The sequence below is a fragment of the Belonocnema kinseyi genome, chromosome 4 (genome assembly GCF_010883055.1).
Source record: "Belonocnema kinseyi isolate 2016_QV_RU_SX_M_011 chromosome 4, B_treatae_v1, whole genome shotgun sequence".
Taxonomy (NCBI): Eukaryota; Metazoa; Arthropoda; class Insecta; order Hymenoptera; family Cynipidae; genus Belonocnema; species Belonocnema kinseyi.
The window spans coordinates 148,976,396-148,981,095 of NC_046660.1; positions in this window are offsets into that span (position 1 = coordinate 148,976,396).

A 4,700-nucleotide genomic window follows, 5' to 3' on the forward strand; every position below is an offset into this window, starting at 1 on the left:
CGGTAAAGGGCTTTCGAACGCTCACTTTGCAGGGGCATCTATGGGCTTATAACATTCGGTGGTTTCGAATAAAACAGCTTACATCACTCATAGGGTTATACACGTTTTTACACGAAGAATTCAATGTTCACAGGACGACAATGAAAAACGATGGTTTGACTATTCTTGCAGCGAATATTGACCTCCACGCGGTAAAGACTTGCTTAACCCTAATTGTGATGTAATATACTAATATATGTTTTTTTATGAAAACTATTCAAATGAAAAGTTTTTTAGTATGTTATTGTTATTATATTACATGTGATGGCTCATCGACTTCCATACCAAGCTTTTATTCGCGAAATTATAAAAAGAATCATAAAGGGATGGAAGTATTGGCGGAGAAGTAGATAAAAGATAAATACTAAGTTTTCTTGTGGAAAATGTACATTACAATAAATTTAGATAAATTAAAATGTATAAGGCAGGACTGACTGAAATGTAGGAATGAATCATATAGGATAAAAATATTGTAAATAAAATTTTTGGTTTAAATTTGTTTGTAGAACACCAAACAAATCAATATTATTGATGTTAATTCCAATTAAAAACATCTTCACTATTATAATACTTGTGTTCCCTAGCGAACCGAAGAAACGGAGAGGACCCGCTACAGCGTACCCTTATAGTATCCAAATAGTATCGCTTTCGTATCATGCAAAAAAACAGCAAGATGGGCATTTAACGTGTTAAAATTCAGACTCTACGTGAAATTTGATATTATAATGCATCATACGGAATGGATACTATATGGATACTGTAAGGGTACGCTGTAGCATATCATTTTTATTAATTCGGTCCGCCAGGGCCAATAAAACGATATCTTTCCAAAAAAACAGCAAAGATGTCATCTAACTTTTATTCTTATCAATTTCGTTACACATAAATGACGTATCCTAATTAGGAGTTCATATCAGTTTTTGGAAAATAGGCTTTAAAAGCATCAAATAACAAGCATTAAGCAGTTCTTTAGCGTCTTGAAGGTTATACAGGGTTTTTATTTATCGATATCGTACTTACCTACAGACGTAATTTTAAAACAAACATCAGGATTTTTAAGACTTGCTACCGCAGCTCGACTTAGCCTCTCGTATTTTTTGTATCATGGACATAATATTGTTATTGTGGCATGGATTACTTGCTGTTTGAGATGTTGTAAGGAGAAGAAGCCCGTAGACTAGCTTATTGGGATCATCCCAATACATATAATAAGGCTTTTAGTTTATTTGTAGCACAATGATTTGAGGTAACAAATTGACTGGACGTTTATTTTTCTTTGATGAACTTCCACTAGTGGAAATTTATTTATACACCAAATTTATTGATACGCAAATTTATTGGTGAATCACCAATCATAGGCGAACCGTGACTAAGTTTTCGTGCACTATAAACTATATCTAAATACTGCTTTCTATTATGTTGCAGAGCTCTGTGAAACTTGTTCATCAAATACTCATAATTAACTAGAGGTTGAATTGTAGCATCTTCTTCTTCTCCAAGTTCTCACAACTTTTGCTATTTCACTTATCATATTTCTTTCCTTTAAAAACATGTTGATATGTCTACCTTTGTTAAGATTGAGACTTATATAAAATGTGATTTGATTCGCATTATCTTTGCCTCAGAGAGTAAGTACCTCTCTGCACACATATTATGTAAGTGTGTGTTATGGCTGGTGCCGAAATCATTAGTACGCTTGCAATCGTGAATGAGGGAACATCCTCAATGGTTTATAATCGACACGTGCAAATACAAAATTCTCACTATCGACCCAAAAAAATGGATTACTAAAAATTCAAGTGAAATCTACGAGCATGAATCTGGTGTAATTGCGAGAAAGATAAAATAAATGCTCAGTTTGCTTGTTAGCTTATTAAACAAAGATTTCATTTAATCAAATAACCATTAGACACCTACCTTTTCATTTGCCGAAAAATGAACCTTTTTTAGCTAACAAACAACCTTCATTTATGTAAATCAATACATTTATCAATAAAAAAAATTATTGTTTGTCAATATTACGACATGCTGAACAAAAATCTCGAAACTGAGTGTATGTCATACCAGTATTTAGATGATCTTCATACATATGTTCCAGATTTTGATTAGCTCGTCAAAATAGAACTAATAAATTAACATCATATATAACGGCGATTCCACAGAATTTCTAGATTTTCAATTTTGCGCCTTTTTCACGTTTTCGTCTCATATATATCAATATTTTAACTATCATATAAACTATTATAGTGGTAGGTATGATAAAAAGAGTTTTCCAGGGGTTTTGTAAAATTTGTGAGCTATCAGTGAAGTCAGGAAGTCATTAGAAAATTGCCATTTTGAAAATAGGCTTGTGACTCAATTAATTCTCAAACATCTTCAAATTGTTGTAAGAGCACCGTTAAATATTTTGATGTATCAATAAATGTAAAAATATAAGGTATATATGTGAAATTAACCTACAAATCTTACATATGTGCTATCATTCTACAAATAGTAACATGACTATGAAAGCATTTGACCAACTTTCTATAATTATTCAATTTTGTAATATTTTGTTATACGAAATTTACGCAGTCAACTTTTATTTATTTCTCATCACTTAAAATCGATTGTCTTATTAAGAGGAGTTATTCGCGACCACCCATATTAATGTGCCTCTTTTTCAGTTAGAGCAGTTTAAAAATTTTGTCAAAAAACGTGATCGATATGACAATTTCAGTCTTACATGAAGCACATTCAAAATAAACATTGTATAACCGATATCGCAGCTATGAGCTAAACTATATAGAGTAACTTTCATGAAAAAAATAATGCATTATTATTTTCAGGTTAAAAGAAATTGATAATTGAAACAAATAAATTCCTTTTTTGCACGGGAAAGTGTACACTGTAAGATGTATAATTTCGCACTATTTTCGCACAGTAAAGCTGGAATTTAAGGCGTACTATTCACGGTGTCAAGTAAAAATCGATTACAAATACAGTTTTTGTTAGGTCTTGAGGGTGTCAATGTGTGTACCAAATATGAAAAATGTGCTGTAAAAAAATTAAAATTTTGTTAAGTTGCAAATCTAAGATTTCTGTAGAATTGTCTATAGCAAAGTATTCAAAAATGCGCGCACATGTCTGACATAAGTAGAAACAGTCGACTTAAACGTGTTTACCCATGCAGAAGAAGGATCTAACATTGTGAACCAAGCAATATCATCAAAAATGAAGGGAGAGTTGCGTTTGGATGCACAAAGTAAAGTTGCTTGTTTATGCTCACTGTATGGAAAATACTCAAAGCCATCTATATCTTTTACTACTTTCTTCAAGAATGTATACGTAGGTTATTGGACAGATTTTGAGTAGAGTTAATATTTAGAAATATTAGACCATTACTCAGGCTCAAAGAGGGTATCTACATTCACAACTGGAAATTTGACAGGTTGTGTCTAAAACGGCGTCTGGATGCTGATTGACGTAAAAGCTATGAATATAGCGCGTATATCGATTCCAAATCAATCACGTATGAATCATTGTATAGTGGGAAACCATTGTACATCTTATAGTAAAATTTAAGAAGCTTCAAGGTATAGATTTGATTAACAGTCTCATAAACAAATTGCCTTTTAAAGTACATTAACCAGGTTATATGTATTGTAGGTCCAGCACTGAATTAGATAAGCAATTAAAATGATGTGATACATGTTTTAATACACTGAACGCTGAATGCGAGGAGCACGATAATGCCTACTGAAAAATCCGTGACATCTTTGGAGCACGACACGCTGAGTATGGTGAACTATCCAACAAAGCGCGGCAACGTGTTCTTTCTAAAGACTCTGGTTTTTGTGAAAAAGCAGTTGCATTATCTAACATTAATATCGTGAAAAATAAATCAAGAATCGGTATGGTATCGAAGAGGGAGATGGTTTTAAAGAGAAGAAGATTAAAGAAACAAGTTGCGTTGAGGGCAATTGTGGATGCTGCTAAAAAATCTATAATTCCTAGTAATAATGCACGGGTATCCATCAAGCCTGCTATATAGAGTGCTGAAAAATATATTTTATTACCGATTCTAAATTTTGCTGGACTGAATGTACTTAGAGCTCTTGGTGGTGAAGCAGCGGGTACAGTGAAAGCTTTAAATGATTTCTGTTTAGCTGAACAGCAACTTAAAGACACTGGCTTAATCATTTAGGTCGAGCACTTAAAGTTAAAAAACAAACATAAAAAACTTTTAGCCAAGCTAATAAACCATGCATTAACTCATTTTAATTTTATCAATTAAACTAGAAATGCAAAAATTTCTCATTTTCGTGGAGTCTTTATGCGAATAAATTGCCTGCTGGAGGACCTCGTAAAAATAAATCTGCCATTATCAAGCTTGATAATAAAGATGGTTATGCCACAAATTAGGATAGAAGTCAAGGCTATGATACATTTGTAGTTATTTATGGCTTAAATTTCCATATGGCTAGCTTAAGGTAAGAAGCAAATATATTCTATATAAGTACAAGTAACTACTTGTAAGAAATCCGTATACGAAAAGACATTAACATGGATGAATCGTTCTCTACGAGGGTGGATTGATAAGTTTCCGGCCTGACCAAGAAAAACAACGTTTTTAAGAATTTTTTTTTTATTTCTCAACATAATCTCCTCCAAGGCTGATA